General features: G+C 39.7%; 1 protein-coding gene across 1 annotated transcript in view; it reads right to left on the bottom strand.

Annotated features, from left to right (window-relative positions):
• The window catches only part of WRN (WRN RecQ like helicase), a 136,578-nt gene that overhangs the window by 102,411 nt on the left and 13,843 nt on the right, over positions 1–20,324 (bottom strand). The window lies entirely within an intron of this gene.

The following is a 20,324-nucleotide window of genomic DNA, read 5'->3' as shown; positions in this document are numbered from 1 at the left end:
GGAAACCAGGCATTGTACTTCAGGTCCTTCACTCAGCGATTCCACTATTAAGTTTATACCACAAAGAGATTAAAAGATAAAACAAAAACGCGTATAATGATCCATATAATACCAAAAAAAAATGATAGCAGGTCTTTTTGTGGTCTCAAAAACTTGCAAACTGAAGGGATGCCTACTAACTGGGGAATAGCTAAACAATGGGATGTTTTGGGATATGTTGAGATATGAAAGGGATATGTTAAAAGGAGTTTCTTTATCTCTCCCTCTATCTCTTTAAGAGGCAGTAACAGACAGAATTTCTAAGTAAGAGTTAGTCAAGAGCTGACCAATCCCATCACCTAGAAGATAAGGCCAAGTATATGAGGAAGAGTCAGTTAAGGGAAGGGGCTTCTTTTCTCTGGCTTCCTAGGGAGCAGGAGTTCTGAGGAGTTCTGTGTCTTCTCTCTCAGTCAAGAGGAACTGGCAGTTACTTTCTGACAATTTGGATTGAAATACTGATTTAAGGAGGTGATAGTGATTAATGCTTATTGATTAGCTTAGGTAGGTAGGTAGGTAGTAAATTCTTATATAGAAAGTGCAGGTATTTAGGTGGGTATGGCCTAGGCTTTTGCCCATGAATGCAGTTAGATTTAGGGTTTCTTAGAAATTTTGGTTAGGATTTGGATTTTAGGCATAGTTATAAGATATTAGAGTGATACTCTCACTTTCCTCCCTCCTATTTCCTATTCAAACTTCTCCTCAGAATCAACTAAGTGTTAATGTTTTATCAACCTACTCTCCATACTTTTTTCAAACTCCTGCCCAAAAATTTTAACCCTTCACAGATAGAATACTATAAGAATTGAGGAAGAGTATAGTTTTAGAGAAACCCGTGAAAATTTGTATGAACTGACATAAAGTGAAGAGAGCAGAACCAAAAGAACCACTTATGCAGTCTAACTATATTCTATATTCTATATATTATATATTCTATATTATAGTCTATATTTTTGTGAATATATTCCCTGGTGACCATCTTATATTTATATAAACCCAAGACACAGTAGAAAACATATTTCAGCGGTCATAATTGTTATATATTTCCCTTGCTCCCAAACATTTTAATTATCACATTTTATGGCTCCACTCTCTTATCTACAACTATTTAATGCTCAAAACTATTTTAAATCTAACACAACAAAACTGTAAAGACAAACAACTATGAAAGACTTAGTAACTCTGATTTTTTTTTTGCTTTTTTAAAATGCTTTATTGAAGCTATTTTTTAACATCAGTCACTTCTCGATGACTTCCCACCCACCCATGCCCCCCTGCCAACAGAACCTTCCCTTGGAACAAGTACAGTCAAGCAAAACAAATCAACGTATTGACCTCGTCTGCAAGTGGATGCCTCATTCCACACCTCCCTGCAGAGGTTGATGGTCACTCACTAAACTAATCTGTCCAAGATCTTCTTCATGTGAACTGTTGTCCAGTCAGAGCTCCTGGAGCCTGTCAGGGAACAGAAGCCCAACAAACACAACAGTACCAATCTCCTGCCAGCTGTGATGGGGCCTCTCTGATTGTCAGGCCTGACTAGTGATCATTTCAACCAGATTTCAGTTGTAACTAAGTTTCAAGCAAACTGTTTCTCTACATAGCCCTATTTCTCTAATATGTTCTAATATCTGTGACACACAGGATGCTGCTGAGACAGTGGAAGAGGGAAGAGAGGAGTAACTAGCTAAAGGCTGCTCTTTAACAGAAAAATGGGAAGACACTAGAGAAAGCACACCCCCCCCCCAAGGGTACCCTGCACATGGAACAGCACCCATGAAATTAGAGGCTTCCAGGAGAAAAGGGAGCAAGGGCCTTTGCATCCTGGTTGGGGAATGGAAAAAATGAAATAACGCCCCCCCTCAACTAACACCTCTCCACAGATATACAAATATTCATGGACACATATTCACGTAATGTACCAAACCTAAAACACAGACAGGTTATCTGCCCACGCCTCAGTACAGTTGTGTCTTACGTCAAAAAATAATTTACATATAGCCATGGTTTGACGAGTCTTCTCTGTGTCTATCATTTGTATAGTATAGTGGTAGTCTCTCGGTAACCGAGAATGACTATTGTCTTTGTGCATTATCATCTATTGATGTACCCTCATGTGGCTTTGGAGTCTGAAGGCTGAGGCACACAGTTTGTGGCACATGGGGCCTGGGACGCCAGTTGTTACGGGAGGTGCGGTTGTGGCCTGGTGTCGGCGTTCACACACAGCGGCAAGACGTCCACGTCGCTCATCCTCAAAGGTGGCGGCGGCATGGTGAATGTGGGTTCGCCAGCTGCTTCTGTCAGAGGCATCGAGTTCTAGTTGCTTTGGTGTAATGCCAGCCCACTTCAAGTTGGACTTCAGCTGATCCTTGAATCTTATTTCCTGGCCTTATTTCCTGAGTCCAGCTGACAGTTCACCATAAAATACCTGTCTTGGTGTTCGCTGTGGGTCCATGCGGATGACGTGTCCAGACCATCGTAGTTGGGTTTTGAGGACCAGGACTTCGATGCTGGTGGAGTTGGATCTGTCGAGGACTTCCTGGTTGGTGATTCGGTCCTGCCATCAGATCCTCACGATTGACCGGAGGGAGCGTTGGTGGAATTGCTCCAGCTGCTTCATGTGCTTCCGGTACAGTGTCCATGTCTCACAACCGTACAGGAGCGAGCTGAGGACCACGGCGTTATACCCTTTGAGCTTCATCGCAGTGCTTACACCGCTGTGTTGGAGGACTTTGGAGCGCAGCCTCCCGAGTGCCTGGCTGGCCTTTTGGATCCCGGCATTGATCTCGTGGTCTAGGGACCCGTCGTTGGCGATGGTGCTGCCCAGGTACTTGAAAGTGTTGACATTAGAAAGCTGCGTGCTGTCGATTGTAATGCACGGCTGGTTCGTTGGCCTCCCTGGTGCAGGTTGGAACAGCACCTCTGTTTTGCTGAGGCTGATAGTCAGGCCAAACAGATTTGTTGCAGTGGAGAACCTGTCCACAATGGTTTGGAGATGATTTTCTTGGTGGGCCATGAGAGCACAGTCATCTGCGAAGAGAGCTTCCAGGATGAGTCTCTCTGTTGTCTTTGCTTTTGCAGTCAGGCGGCGAAGGTTGAACAGTGAGCCATCCAGTGGGTATTTGATGTAGACGCTCAGGTCTAGATCCATCACAGCAGACGCTCAGGTCTAGATCCATCACAGCATGTCGTAATACTTGGGTGAAAAATAGGTTGAATAGTACTGGAGCGAGGATACATCCTTGTTTCACGCCATTGAAGATGTTGAAGCGATCGGAAGTCTCTCCACCAGATAGGACTTCCCCTGTCATGTCGACATGAAAGAGCTGGATCAGTTTGACGAATTTTGCTGGGCAACCGAGCTTGCTGAGGATCACCCACAATGCATCCCTTTTCACTGTGTCGAACGCCTTTGTCAGGTCTATGAAGACAATGTAGAGACTCAGGTTCTGCTCAAAGCATTTTTCCTGCATTTGCCTCACCATAAAGACCATGTCGATGGTGCTGCGATCTGGTCAGAAGCCGCATTGTGATTCAGGTAGGTTCAACATTTGTGAAATACAGTAATCCACCTCAGTTCCAAGAACTCATGATGATACACCCACAGAGGGATGATGGATTCAGAAGACAAAGACTTTTTAAAAACTTTGTCCAATGAGAGAATTTGTTTTGCTTGACTGTACATGTTTTTACCAGGGGGTTGTTTTTCTTGCTTTCTCATTTGAAAAGGGGATGAAGGGGAGGTAAGAAGACAAGAAGATAAATTTGAAAAACAAATACATTAATTTTTTTTTAATTTTAAATGTTAAAAAAAAAACACACCATTGTAGGGGGAATCCACTCCATTTCCAAGACACTTACTTCCACTTCTGGAAAGCAGAACTAGTATAATTCCACTGAAACAGAAAGATGCTTCTGATTGAGTTTCAAAAACCAAGCTACATGAGGTTCCATTGAAGAAATCAAGGACGTTTAGCTTGGACAAATGGCAAGAGAGGACCAGCATGGCTGTCTTCAAGTATCAGAAGGGCTATTATATGGATGAGAGCCTTGTTCTGCTAGGCCCTCAAGGGAACCAAAAGCAACAAAGTAGGAGGGAGAGAGTGTTGCCAAGAGACCAAGGCTTCATGTTAGGAAAAACTCCATCATCAGAGCTATCTCCTCTCATTGGCCATTTCCATTGAGCTGTAGAAGATGGAATCTGGGTGGGGGTACCTGCCCATTGCTAAGTGGCAACAAATCCCCTAGAGTAGCACCCCAAATGCAGAGGGGCCTATCTCTGAGGAGGATCACAGGGAACAAAAAGGCACCAACAAAACACTCTTGAAAGATCTAAGAATTCTAATTAGTACAATGACCAAACATGATTCCAGAGGACTCACAACTTCTGACAGAGAGATGATAGTCTCAGGGTATACAGACTGAGATATCTATTTTGGGATGTGGCCAGAGCTGAAATTTTCTTTAATTATGTACATTTCCTAGAAGGCTTTGACTTTTCTTCCTTTTTCATTCCTTCCACCAGGGCCGGTGGTAGGAGAGAAAATAATTTTTTGGCAATTGAAAAAACTAAATTTGGGGGGAAGCTGGGTGGCTCAGTGGATTGAGATCAGGCCTAGACATGGGAGGTCCTGACTTCAAATCTGGCCTCAGAAACTGCCTAGCAGTGTAACCCTGGGCAAGTAACCCCCATTGCGTAGTCCTTACCACTCTTCTGCCTTCTAAGATGGAAGGTAAGGGTTTAAAAAAAGGGGAGGGGGGGAAGCTAAATTAAAAAAAAAATCCTTTGGGTCCCAAGAGCATTTTATTTCCTGACTTCCCATACCACTGTGTACAAAGCAATAGGACAGAAATTTCCCACTGTGGGAAGGATACAATTCCCCAGACTTCCTTCACTATCATTCCTGCCAACCTTACTGACTTCTGGTTATATGCCACCATCACTGCGTGGCACTTTCAGTTTCCCTACATCCAGAGAGAAAGGAAAAACAAAGGGTTCCATCACCATGAAGAATTCCAGTATGGACTCATCCAGGTACAGAACATGAGCATCACTGAGGGGGAGGGCCTGCCTGGTATGAATCACTGCACACTGTTAACCTACAAACATATGTAGGTACACACTCACACCACAAAAATATAAACAGCTTTTGGCAATTCTCAGTTAGAGTATGGGAATAAGGCAAAACCAAGATGCCAGTAAAGCTGGAGACCTTCAATTAAGTTTTCAGCCCACAGTATCAACTGCAGGATTAAATGAACCCTAGACATAACAATGTGGTAAACTGAGGTAACCATATGCATATTCTGTAACTAAAATCATCTGAATCTAAAATGCCTAAGTGATTTTTAAAAAATTCTTACTTCTGTCCAAGGCAAATGGGGGTTAAATAACTTGGCCTGGGTCATACAAGGTAGGAAGTGTTTGAGGTCACATTTGAACCCAGGTCCTCCCAATTCCAAGCCTGGCACTCTATCCACTGTGCTACCTAGTTGCCCCTCCAAGTGATATTTTGCATCATCCACAGCATTATTCCCCAAAAACCTACTCCTCCAAGTATCACCATTCTCCCAGTGTGTGTGTGTGTGTGAGTGTGTGAATGTGACTGTGAGTTAGTGTGAGTTAATATGTGTGTGAGTAAATATGACAAAATGTTAGTGTATGAGTGCAATTGAATCTGAGTGTGTGATGCGAATATGAGTGAGCATGTATGAATGTGAGAAAATGTGTCTTTTGTGTGAGAAAATGAGTGTCTTCAAGTGTTACTGAGTGAATGTGTCAAAATGTGAGTGTTGTGTATGAGTGTGAATGTGAGTGTGTGAATGTCATCTTCAGCTCCTCCCTCACCCCCAACTCACAGGAGCAATCTCTTGCCAAGTGTTCTTGTTTTTACTTTTATGACATCGATCCCATCCACTGGTGCACAACACACACACACACACACACACACACACACACACACTCATACACTCACACACACACAGATACATTTTTCTCACATACTCATTCACACATACTCATACACACACTCAAGACATTCACCCTCACATTTTTCACACTCATTCACACACACCCTCACATTTTCTCACACTCTCATCCACATACACTTACATTCACACACTCATATCCACACTCATACACAACACTCACATTTTGATACATTCACTCAGTAACACTTGAAGACACTCATTTTCTCACACAAAAGACACATTTTCTCACATTCATACATGCTCACTCATATTCGCATCACACACTCAGATTCAATTGCACTCATACTCACACTAACATTTTGTCATATTTACTCACACACATATTAACTCACACTAACTCACAATCACATTCACACACTCACACTCACACTCACTGATACTTTCCCACACACAAATTCACACATACTCTCACACTCAGACACATTTTCACAATCACTCAAACACACATCCACTCACTCACACTCATTCTCACATTCTCACAATCACACATACACTCATACACACAATCACACAGTCAAGACACACTCATTCACTCACATTCACACTCAGACACATTCACTCACTCAGACACTCAAACTCATTCACTCACACTCACATTTTCCTACACAGTTATACTCATTTCTCACACTCATACACACTCACAATCATTTGCACTCACACTTGCACTCACAATCACTGACACTCATTTTCTTACACATACACAAACTCACACATTCACTCACATTCACACTCTCAGACACTCATTTTCTCACATCACACATCCATACACACTCAGCATCACACTCATACTCACATTAGCACACTCACTTTCACACACATACACCCACATTTTCTCACACTCATATACTCACATTCACACACTCACTCACACATACTCATGCTCACACACATTTACTCAGGCACTTTCATACAGTCACATTCACTCACTCACACACATTTTCTCACACTTGTTCCAACACACTCATTCACACATATTCATACACACACACACACACACACACACACACACACACACACACACACATCACTCCAGTCCAGCCACTCATCATCTCACTTGAACTACAGTACAAGCTTCATCCTCGGTGTCTCTCCCTCAATGTTTTCTCTCTCCAATCCACGTTCAACACAAGTGACAAGGTCAACTTTCTAAGGCCCTGTCTAGACTACAGAAGTCTAAAATTCAGCAGACTAGACCCCAGTGCTCTCTATTTCCTCTAGCCTAAAATAGCAAACACTGAGTAAGTACTTACTCTGAACCAAGTACTGGGAACACAAACTAAGGTAGCAGGAAAGTTATGCTGGCACTCAAGAAGCTTCTAATGAGAGAAGAGAACACAGAAAAGAAGGGAATGGGGAAGATGGTTTGGCCAAGGTAGAGAAAGCAGAACATCAGGAGTGCAACAGCCTGGAGAGAAATTTAACTTCCTCCTTGGCTTTGGGAAGACTTTCTCCAGCTGGCTTGGCCCTCCCTCTCTCCTCCCTTCTTCCCCTCTTTCACTTCCCATTCAGTCCAGCCAAAATGGGTTCTGCTGTTCCTCCCACAAGGCACTTTATCTCCCACCTAGTACCTTGGCAATGGCTGTATCCCTGCCTGAAGCATCCTTTCTTATCCCCTCTGGTTTTCTCAGATCCATTCAATCCAAGCATCACCTTCTCGAGCCTTTCCAGACTGTCTCCATTCCCAGATTTCAGGAGCATCCTGCCTCCCAAAACCACCTTGTTCTGATTCTGCATATGCTTTGATGTCTCCCTGAATTAAACATCCGCTTTTGGGGGACAGTAATAATTTCACTTTTTGTCTCTGAATCTTCAGTACTAACCAAGTGCCTGGAACATTAGTAGGCATTTAATTAATGCTTGCTGGTTGGCTGACTGCTTGGATACTTATATCTATATACTTCCAGGCACTCCACAGAGGCTTAATAAATGTGAATCCAAGTAGTTTATGAGGTCTAGAATATTCAAGCCATTGTTCCAATTCTCTATTTCACTTGTACAGGCAAATTAGACAGGCCAGAGTAAAACACACTGGACATAAAATAGTAATTTTAAAATGTAGTTCCAATAATGTAGCTCTGAGACTCTATGAAATCTAATCAGCCAGCCTCCACTTGAAGCCCTCCAGTGAGAAGAAACCCACCCCTGGACCCCAGGCAGCCTCCCTTCCATATCTGGACATCTCCAATTTTTAGGAAGCTCTTTCTTATATTGAGCTGAATTGTGTCTTTCTCAAAAATCTACCCAGTGCTCTAGGTCTGTCCAATGAACTTGAAAGCAAGTTACATACTCGCCTCCCATGAACAGGGACTGCTTTCTCTAAGCAGGGAAGTCGGAACTGAACACACTCCTCAGAACACATGTGGTCTGAGCAAGCAAGGTGCCTGCCCCCTTGCCAGAGACATCATTAGCTTGGATACATGAGAGATAAGGACTTGCTATATCACACTGGTGATGCATATGGAGATAAGAATCCATTGGGATCCCCACAGCTTATTAAAGTCCTGTTTGCCTAGCCTTCCTTCCTCTTGTCCTTGTGAAGGTGACTTCTGAACCCAAGTATAAAGCTTCTGAAATGGTCCCTATTAAAGGATTAGTCTGTGGTAGAGGGGGTATGAAATGACAAGTCTTCCTGTATGCTATCAGTGGAGCTATTAACTTTCACCCACTCTGGAGAGCAATTTTGAATGATGTCAAGATAGTGTTGAAAATGTCTACACCCTCTGACCCAGAAATCCCTCTACTACATATGTGATCCCCAGGAAGTCCAAGACAGAGAGGTCCCATTTAGTCCCAAAATATTTATATCAGCCCTTTTGTAGTAACAAAAGATTAGAAGAGAGATGTCCATGGCTAAGCACCTTGTAGTATATGAATGTAATAGAATATTACTACACAATGATGAAGGCAAAAACTATAGAAAAGATTAAGATTTCCATGACTTGACTCAGTGAGGTAAGCAGAGTCAGAAGAATAATCACCATCACTACTAAAATGTAAAGGAAAAAGGAAAAAAGGAATCACCCCAATTGAGCCCCCCCCAATAATTAGCTCCCCCCTCCTCTGCAGAGGGGATAGACCACTGCATAAATCTTGCTTTCAGGTGCTAATTGGTTTTACTGAACTATTTTTTGTTTTTGTTTTTTTAGACTTTTTTATACAGATATTTGAAAAGGAAGGTGATATCAAAACAAAATACAACAAACACATTTAAATAAATAAAATTTCATCTTACCTATTGAGCCTTAATATACTAACCCATTTTAGAAATTCACTGCTATCCACACTTACTAGCCCTTTAAACTCAAAAGCCAATAATCAGCAGGCCTTTATGATATTATTCAAATTACTGAAAAATAACCTAAAACAGCAGGGGCCAAATACCAATCCCTGAGGGGCACAACTAGTGTTGTCATCCCAAGATGTCTTCAAGCTATGAAGGGACTCCAAGGCCAGTTTTCCCACTTATTCTAAATCTTTGTAATCACACAGTCACTCATATCCTGTCTCTCATATTTGCTCATAAGGGTAGCCTGAGAGGAATCAATTCAAACCTCTCAAAATTACAAGAGTTCAAATAAGGGAATTGGCCCTGGCTCCTTCAGGCTCTGAGAGTAGAAAAGGACAAACTCTTTGCCTGGAAAGAAAGATTCAAGGCCAGGTCAGTAGATGATCATAACAGTCAAGGTCAGAGAGCAGTTATCACCACAAAGTCACTAGCAGGTAAATCATTTTCAGTTACAGCAACCCAGGAAAACCAGACTCAACTAAGGAAATGAGGAAATTGTGCTTTCTACAGCAAGGAAGCATGAATACTACCACCTGTATTTTCATTAAAATCTAAGATTTAAAATTTTTGAATGAAAAAAAAAAATCTTCAAGGAAAGAAGCTTCCTAACTCCTAAATTCCAGAGAATTAACTGTTTGCAGAAAGATGCCTTCAAAACCTACACTACCATCAAGAAGAACCAGAATGAACTTTGGGTGTGGTTGATTGAACTGAAGGTTAATTGAACATTTATTTTGAATATATACTCTTATGCCAAAAGACTTCCCCCTAATTTGTTTTTGTCAAAGCACCCAGCAAAACATTGGTTTTGCTTTCTCTCTCTTCTATTTCCCCTTTATCTCTAAATATTGTAGTTTCCTCTTAGAAGGTGAAATTTTGTATGCACTTGCAGTTAGAAGATTTTAGAGGTACAAGATGATTATGTTAAGTGATCAATTGGGGAGATTAGTCCCCCAATCATCATGGGGGGGATTGTGAATTTTAGATTTACTACACCTTGCTTATTAGTCTTTAAAATTTTAGCAACCAGAAATGTATACACCCCCCACTTAAGGATTAAGTGTGGGGCAAGCAAGTGACACATCGGAAACAAATGACTGACCCCCTGGGCGGTCAAAAGCCAGGTTGAAGCCATCATTGGTACATGTAAGACAAAGGAAGTTACGGAAAGAACTGCCTTTGGGACTTCGCCATGGAATTCAGCCTTGGAGGAGCTTGAGCATGAGACCTGAAACAATGCTCATGAGACCTACTTCCCTTAGACAATCACATGGTCAGTGATAAGGCTGACTCCACTTTCCTTGGCTTTCCTAGAGACAATAGCCTCTGGAAAGGCCCATCTCTTGGGACTCCCTTTCCCTTGGCTTTCTAGAGTCACTAGCCTCTGGACAGACCCATTGGCTGAGGCCTCTAAACTCCTGCCTGGTTCAGACCAGGTTGGGGCAGCTATCCTTCCCTTTTTCCTCTCTCTAATTCTTAGTTTCTTCCTTCTATTGTAAATATACTGCCACAAAATTCCATTCTGACTTCAGTATTTCATTGGGATTTATAATTTAAATCCCTGGTGACCAAATAAAAAATATATATTAAATCCAACCATAAAATTTACCCCTTATAACCAAAGCCACAGCTTCTTGAAAAATGAAATAATATGAAAGTATTGACAGTTGAAAGGCAAAGTATGTCAATATTTAGTTATAATTTCACTTTGAAATAAAAAACATTTCCTCCCATCTCAATTTTATTTTATGGACACAAAAATGTGGAATAAACCTAACCCATAGATGAAATTTGTTCCCTCAAGATATTCTAAGGGTAAGCTTTCTAAAGGACTAAAAGGTTTTCTTAAAGATAGATTAAAAATTAAGGTTACATTAGAAAAACCAAAACTAGTCAAGATCCAAAAGTTAGCCTGCACAGAATCCAGGGGACAGAGTGCTGTCTTGGTATCTAGAAGCCAAGCAAGGCATCTCTTCACCTAAATCTGGGTGATGCTTCTTGCTGGGATCCCAATTGTATAGACATATTACTATATAACATTCCAAGCTCTAAGACCATTCCAAGGACAAGAGAGATAATTACCACTATGAGGCAGTATCAGTCAGAGGTAGGGAGGTCCCAGCTATTGCTAAAGTTGAAAACACAGCCAGGTACAACTGTCTTCTAAATCCACTCTAAATTTAGATCTTGAGGGGCTGCTAGATGGTTCAGTGGATGGAGAATGAGATACTGGGTTCAAATATGACCTCAGACACTTCCTAGCTGTGACCCTGAGCAAGTTACTTAATCCCCCATTGCCTAGCCCTTACTATTCTGTCTTGGAACCAATACTTAGTTTCATTTTTAGAACAGAAGGTAGGAGTTTAAAGAAATATTAGAATTGGAGAACCTAAGTTAAGAAGAAACCCCTTTAGGTGTTTCATGGCTTTCAATGAAAGGACTTACAGATCACTATGCCAAGGCAATGAAGCTCCATTACTGTCATGGTAACAGACTTGCTTAATTAGCTAAAGATTGAACAGCATGAAGAACATCAAGTATCAAACAGTATCCAAGAAATAAACACATTTCACATTTTATTTTTTTTTTCAAACTGGACTAAAGACAACAAGACAACAAGTGAGTGATAGGACTCATGGGGAGTCAAGAGAAGTCTGGGATAATGACTCCACAAAGGAAAATCTGGGCAACTAGAAAAACAAAGGAGCACTTGATGGAAAGAGGCAAGGTCAGAAGGTGAAATGGGTTATTGGGAAGGACCAGAGATGATAAATTCTATTTGGGATAGGCTGAGTTTGAGATTCCTACAGGAAATCCAGTTTTAACATCTAACAGATGTAGAACAGAGGCCAGGATGAGACCCACTGACCAGGAAGTCAACCATGTCAGATCCATGAGAGCTGATAAGGTCACCATGAAAGTGATTAGAAAGGGTCAAGAGGACCCCAGGCAGAGACTCAGCAAGAGGGAGAAAAGGTGAGAAGAGGAAGGATACTTCAATCAATTTCAATTAAATTTATTTTAAAACATCTACAGTGGAAAGTAGAAAAAGACAAAGCTATGAATGCTGGTCATTACAATTCCTTCAAGAGGACATTCCCTGATATCTAGCAGGCCAAAAGAGCTCAGGAGTTGTCTGAACCAACCAACACAGCCTCTTAGCCACACATAAAATGAAAGATGGATCTATGCATCACAATGGAGTTGGGCAACAGAATATTCCAAGCAGTACTGCCAAGAAATAGGGAAGAAAAACAAAACAAGCAAAATAAAATAAATCTACAAACAGAATGCCTCATTTGAGATTTAGATGAGCTACATCTTCCCAAGGGGATTTTGGATTTCAGCCAGTGGGCAGACAATAGACAATGAAGAAACCCACAAATTCTGGGACAATCTCTCAACATCACTTACAATAGCAGCCAAACCAAGAGTAATCCTCAGTCCCTCAATTTCCTACATAAGGAAGTGGAAAGAGAACTGAACTGACAGATGGAGAGGGAAAGGTCAGCAGCTGAAACTAACAAGGCACACTGAGGAGAACTATGCTGGAGGCCACCGAATATAGAAAGAATCCAGGGAGGACAACAAAATAAAGAGGAATAAAAGTCACAATCTAATATATTATTAGCTGATGAAAGCCACCAAGAGTTCATCCATGATATTCATTATTACTTTCACACCTTTCTAAGAATGATGCACCTTTACAGAAGAGAAGGGTACAAGTAGGCTGTTGAGAATGGCCTTCTTCATTCCAAAAATTTGCAAAGAAAAGACCAGATCTAACCAGAAAATTTGACTTTCAAGCATAGAACTCAAGAGAACCATCAAAAGGTAATTAAAAAAGAGGGAAAAAAAGAAAAACAAAACAAAACAAAACAAGGCATTTGTCAAGAGACACAAGTTTAAATAATATGTATCCCTATAAGAAAAGAGGTCATTGGTAACTCTTAAAAACTGTTGTTATCACCTGGGCAGCTAAAAGAATTAGAGGGAACAGTGACAAACTGTATAGAATAAAAGGACAAGACATAAATAGGTATATAGATATATGCATGCATAAATACATATGCATGTACCCTCATGTGGCTTTGGAGTCCAAAGGCTAAGGCGCAAACTTTGTGGCACATGGGGCCTGGGACGCCAGTTGTTACGGGAGGGGCGGTTGTGGCCTGGTGTCGGCGTTCACCCGCAGCGGCAAGACGTCGACGTCGCTCATCTTCAAAGGTGGTGGCGGCATAGTGAATGTGGGTTCACCAGCTGCTTCTGTCAGAGGCAACAAGTTCTAGTTGCTTTGGTGTCCTGCCAGCCCACTTCAAGTTGGACTTTAGCTGATCCTTGAAACTTTTCTTTGGTCGGCCTTGTTTCCTGAGTCCAGCCGACAGTTCACCATAGAATATCTGTCTTGGTATTCACTGTGGGTCCATGAGGATGACGTGTCCAGACCATCGTAGCTGGGTTTTGAGAACCAGGACTTCGATGCTGGTGGAGTTGGCTCTGTCGAGGACTTCCTGGTTGGTGATTCGGTCCTGCCATCGGATCCTCATGATTGACCGGAGAGAGCGTTGGTGGAATTGCTCCAGCTGCTTCATGTGCTTCTGGTACAGTGTCCATGTCTCACAACCGTACAGGAACGAGCTGAGGACCACTGCATTATACACCTTGAGTTTAATCGCAGTGCTTACACTGCTGTGTTGGAGGAGTTTGGAGCACAGCCGCCCGAGTGCCTGGCTGGCCTTTTGGATCCTGGCATTAATCTCGTGGTCTAGGGACCCGTCGTTGGTGATGGTGCTGCCCAGGTACTTGAAAGTGTTGATGTTAGAAAGCTGCATGCCATCGATTGTAATGCACGGCTGGTTCGTTGGTCTGCCTGGTGCAGGTTGGTACAGCACCTCTGTTTTGCTGAGGCTGATAGTCAGGCCAAACAGTTTTGTTGCAGTGGAGAACCTGTCCACAATGGTTTGGAGATGATTTTCTTGGTAGGCCATGAGAGCACAGTCATCTGCGAAAAGAGCTTCCAGGATGAGTCTCTCTGTTGTCTTTGTTTTTGCAGTAAGGCGGTAAAGGTTGAACAGTGAGCCATCCAGTGGGTATTTGATGTAGATGCTCAGGTCTAGATCCATCACAGCATGTCATAATACTTGGGTGAAAAATATGTTGAAGAGTACTGGAGCGAGGATACATCCTTGTTTCACGCCATTGGAGATGTTGAAGCGATCGGGAGTCTCCCCACCAGATAGGACTTCCCCTGTCATGTCGACATGAAAGAGCTGGATCAGTTTGACAAATTTTGCTGGGCAACCGAGCTTGCTGAGGATCACCCACAATGCGTCCCTGTTCACTGTTTCGAATGCCTTTGTCAGGTCTATGAAGACAATCTAGAGACTCAGGTTCTGCTCAAGGCATTTTTCCTGCATTTGCCTCACTGTGAAGACCATGTCATATATATATATATATATATATATATATATATATATATATATAACTAGAGCTAAAAAGATGGTAATAATAAAAGAAATGGGAAAAGAAACAAATGGGGGTAAATTTATATGTCACAAAGAAGCTCATGGCGGGAGGGGGAAGAACATCAATTCACTGGAACGGTAAAGAGGTTGGAGATAGGAAATACTCAACTCTTACATGCTTTGAAATTGAGCCAAAGAGGGAAGAACAATCCAATCCATTGGGGCAGAGATTAGATTTGCACCCTATAGGGGAGTAGAAGGGTAATAAACGGACTGGTGGGAAGGGAAGCAGTACAAGGGAGGGGGGGGGGGTAATTTTAGAAAGACTACAGGGAAAATAAGGGGAAGAACAAGACGGGAGGGGGGTTGAAATGGAAGTAAAATAAGGGTGGAAATTAGGGGAACTGATTAAAAACAAACATTGGTGTAGAAGGAAATAGTGAAAGGAGAAAAGGCAGGATCAGGAGTAGAAATCAAAATGCTGGGAAATACACAGCTAGTAATCATAACTCTGAATGTGAATGGAATGAACTCACACATAAAATGCAAGCAAATAGCAGAGTGCATTAGAATCCAAAACCCTATCATATGCTGTCTACAAGAAACACACATGAGGAAGGTAGATCCACATAGGGTGAAAGTAAGAGGACGGAGCCAAATCTATTGGGCATCAACAGATAAAAAGAAGACAGGAGTCACAATCATGATATCTAACAAAGCCAAAGTAAAAGTAAATCTAGTAAAAAGAGATAGATAAGTTAATTACATCCTGATAAAAGGCAGTATAGACAATGAGGAAATATCTGTACTCAACATATATGCACCAAAAGGCATAGCATCCAAATTTCTAAAGGAGAAACTAGTGGAGGTCAAGAATGAAATAGATAAAAAAACTATAATAGTGGGAGACACTGAACCTTCCTCTATCTGAACTAGATAAATCAAACCAAAAAATAAATAAGAAAGAAGTAAGAGAAGTGAAAGAAATCTTAGAAAAATTAGAGTTAGTAGATATGTGGAGAAAAATAAATAGGGACAAAAAGGAATATACCTTCTTTTCAGCAGCACATGGTATATTCACAAAAATTGACCATGTATTAGGGCATAAAAACATTGCAAACAAGTGCAAAAGAGCAGAAATAATAAATGCAACCTTCTCAGATCACAATGCAATGAAAATAATAATTAGCAAGGGTACATGGAGAGGTAAATCAAAAATTAATTGGAAATTAAACAATACAATTCTCCAAAACCGGTTGGTTAAAGAACAAATCGTAGAAACAATAACTTCATTGAAGAAAATGAAAATGATGAGACATCCTTTCAAAACCTATGGGATGCAGCCAAAGCAGTACTTGAGAAAATTTATATCCTTGAGTTCATATATTAACAAATTAAGAAGGGCAGAGGTCAATGAATTGGGCAGGCAAATTAAAAAACTAGAAAATGAACAAATTAAAAATCCTCAGATGAAGACTAAATTAGAGATCCAAAAAATCAAAGGAGAAATTAATAAAATTGAAAGTCAAAGAAGTATTGATTTAATAAATAAGACTATAAGCTGGTACTTTGAAAAAACAAATAAAATAGACCAAGTATTAGTCAGTCTAATTAAAAAAGGAAAGGAAAAAAAAACAAATTGACAGTATCCAAGATGAAAAGGGAGACCTCACCTCAAATAAAGAGGAAATTAAGGTAATCATTAAAAACCACTTATGCCCAATTATATGGCAAAAAATATGGCAATCTAGGTGATATGGATGAATACTTACAAAAATTGCCTAGACTAACAGAGGAAGAAATAAATTACCTAAGCAACCCCATATCAGAAAAAGAAATTGAACAAGCCATCAAAGAACTCCCTAAAAAAAAATTCCCAGGTCCAGATGGATTCACAAATGAATTCTATCAAACATTCAAAGAACAACTAATCCCAATATTATACAAACTATTTGACAGAATAAGCAAAGAAGGAGTTCTACAAAATTCATTTTACGACACAAACATGGTACTGATCTCAAAGCCAGGCAGGTCAAAAACAGAGAAAGAAAACTATAGACCAATCTCCTTAATGAATATAGATGCAAACTCTAAGAGGGAAGAGTATCTAGATCCATTGGGATCTTGAATTCTACTTATCCAACAGGGTAAGGGAGAAGGGAAAATTAAGGGGGGACAAGAGGGAGGGAGTATAAAAATGGAGGGAAGGAGAGGGGGGAGGGAAATTAACAGAGCCTAGAAAAAACAAACAAACTAACAAGAAGGGAACAAAAAGGGAGGGGCTGGAAAGGGAAGCATATCAAGGGAGGAGACTAGGGGGACTGATTTAAAGTAAATGACTGCTTTAATAGGTGATAGCAAAAGAAGAAAGGGAAGAATTAGGGGAAGATATCAAAATGCCAGGGAATTCACAAGTGACAATAACTTTGAACGTGAATGGGATGAACTCACCCATAAAACGAAGATGAATAGCATAGTGGATTAGAATCCAAAACCCTACCATATGTTGTTTTCAAGAAACACACATGAGGCGGGTAGATACTCACAAGGTCAGAATTAAAGGTTGGAGTAAGACCTTTTCGGCCTCAACTGATAAAAAGAAGGCAGGAGTTGCAATCATGATATCTGACAAAGCAAAAGCAAAAAGAGACCTGATTAAAAGGGATAGGGAAGGTAAATACATCCTGATAAAAAGGAGTATAGACAATGAGGAAATATCACTACTCAACATGTGAGAACCAAATGGTATAGTACCCAAATTTCTAATGGAGAAACTAAGAGAATTAAAGAAGGAAATAGATAGTAAAACAATATTAGTGGGAGACCTGAACGAACCACTATCAAATTTAGATAAATCAAATCAAAAAATAAATAAGAAAGAGGGAAAAGATGTGAATGAAATCTTAGAAAAAAATAGAGTTAATAGATATATGGAGAAAAATAAATAGGGACAAAAAGGATTACACCTTCTTTTCAGCAACACATGGCACATTCACAAAGATTGACCATACACTAGGTTATAAAACCATGGCATACAAATACAGAAAAGCAGAAATAATAAATGCAACCTTTTCAGATCATAAGGCAATAAAAATAATGATCAGTAAGGGTACATGGACAGCCAAATCAAAAATTAATTGGAAATTAAATACGATACACCAAAATCAGTTGCTTAGAGAAAAAAATCATAAAAACAATTAATAATTTCATTGAAGAAAATGACAATGGTGAGACATCCTTTCAAACCTTAAGGGATGCAGCCAAAGCAGTACTCAGAGGAAAATTCATATCCTTGAGAGCATATATTAACAAATTAGGGATGGCAGAGGTCAATGAATTGTACAATCAAATAAAAAAAAAACTTGAAAGCAAACAAATTAAAAACCCCCAGAAGAAAACTAAATTAAAGATCCTAAAAATTAAGGGAGAAATTAATAAAATCGAAAGTGATAGGACTATTGAACTAATAAATAAGACTAGAAGCTAGTACTTTGAAAAAACAAACAAAACAGACAAAGTACTGATCAATCTAATTAATAAAAGGAAAGAAGAAAAGGAAATTAACAGTATCATAGATGAAAAGGGGGACCTCACCTCCAATGAGGAGGAAATTAAGGCAATCATTAAATACTACTTTGCCCAATTATATGGCAATAAATATGCCAATCTAGGCGATATGGACGAATATTTACAAAAATATAAATTGCTAGACGAACGGAAGAAGAAATAAAATTCTTAAATAATCCCATATCAGAAATTGAAATCCAACAAGCCATCAAAGAACTCCCTAAGAAAAAATCCCCAGGGCCTGATGGATTCACCTGTGAATTCTATCAAACATTCAAAGAACAGCTAATCCCACTACTATACAAACTATTTGAAATAATAAGCAAAGAGGGAGTTCTACAAAATTCCTTTTATGACACAAATATGGTACTGATTACAAAGCCAGGCAGGTAAAAAACGGAAAAAGAAAACTACAGACCAATCTCCCTAATGAACATAGATGCAAAAATCTTAAATAGGATACTAACAAAAAGACTCCAACAAGTGATGCGGAGAGTCATTCACTATGACCAAGTAGGATTTATACCAGGAATGCAGGGCTGGTTCAATATTAGGAAAACCATCCACATAATTGACCATATCAACAAGCAAACCAACAAAAATCATATGATTATCTCAATAGATGCAGAAAAATCCTTTGATAAAATACAACACCCATTCCTATTAAAAACACTAGAAAGCATAGGAATAGAAGGTCATTCCTAAAAACAATAAACAGTATATATCTAAAACCATCAGCTAACATCTGCAATGGGGATAAACTAGATGCATTCCCAATAAGATCAGGAGTGAAATAAGAATGCCCATTATCACCTCTATTATTTAACATTGTACTAGAAACACTAGCAATAGGAAATAGAGAAGTAAAAGAAATTGAAGGTATTAAAATAGGCAAGGAGGAGACCAAGTTATCGCTCCTTGCGGATGATATGATGGTCTACTTAAAGAATCCTAGAGAATGAATCAAAAAGCTTGAAATAATCAACAACTTTAGCAAAGTAGCAAGATACAAAATAAACCCTCACAAATCATCAGCATTTCTATATATTTCCAACACAGCTCAGCAGCAAGAACTAGAAAGAGAGATCACATTCAAAATCACCTTAGAGAATGAAATCTTAGAAAAATTAGAATTAATAGACATATGGAGAAAAATAAATAGGGATATAAAGGAATACACCTTCTTCTCAGCACCACATGGCACATTCACAAAAATTGACCATACATTAGGTCACAGAAACATAGCACACAAATGCAGAAAAGCAGAAATAATGAATGCAGCCTTCTCAAATCACAAGGCAATAAAAATAATGATTAGTAATGGTACATGGAAAACCAAATCTAAAACCAATTGGAAATTAAACAATATGATACTCCAAAACCGTTTAGTTAAAGAAGAAATCATAGAAACAATTAATAATTTCATCGAGGAAAATGACAATGGCGAAACATCCTTTCAAACCTTTTGGGATGCAGCCAAAGCGGTAATCAGAGGTAAATTCATATCCCTGAATGCTTATATTAACAAACAAGGGAGAGCAGAGATCAATCAATTGGAAATGCAAATGAAAAAACTCGAAAGCTATCAAATTAAAACTCCCCAGCAGAAAACCAAACTAGAAATCCTAAAAATTAAGGGAGAAATTAATAAAATCGAAAGTGATAGAACTATTGCTTTAATAAATAAGACAAGAAGCTGGTACTTTGAAAAAACAAACAAAATAGACAAAGTACTGGTCAATCTAATTAAAAAAAGGAAGGAAGAAAAGCAAATTCACAGCATTAAAGATGAAAAGGGGGACAGCACCTCCGATGAAGATGAAATTAAGGCAATCATTAGAAATTACTTTGCCCAATTATATGGCAATAAATACACCAATTTAGGAGAAATGGATGAATATATACAAAAATACAAACTGCCTAGACTAACAGAAGAGGAAATAGAATTCTTAAATAATCCCATATCAGAAATTGAAATC

The sequence above is a fragment of the Monodelphis domestica genome, chromosome 6, assembly GCF_027887165.1.
Source record: "Monodelphis domestica isolate mMonDom1 chromosome 6, mMonDom1.pri, whole genome shotgun sequence".
NCBI classification, from domain to species: domain Eukaryota; kingdom Metazoa; phylum Chordata; class Mammalia; order Didelphimorphia; family Didelphidae; genus Monodelphis; species Monodelphis domestica.
This window is presented reverse-complemented; position numbering and strand designations above follow the sequence as displayed.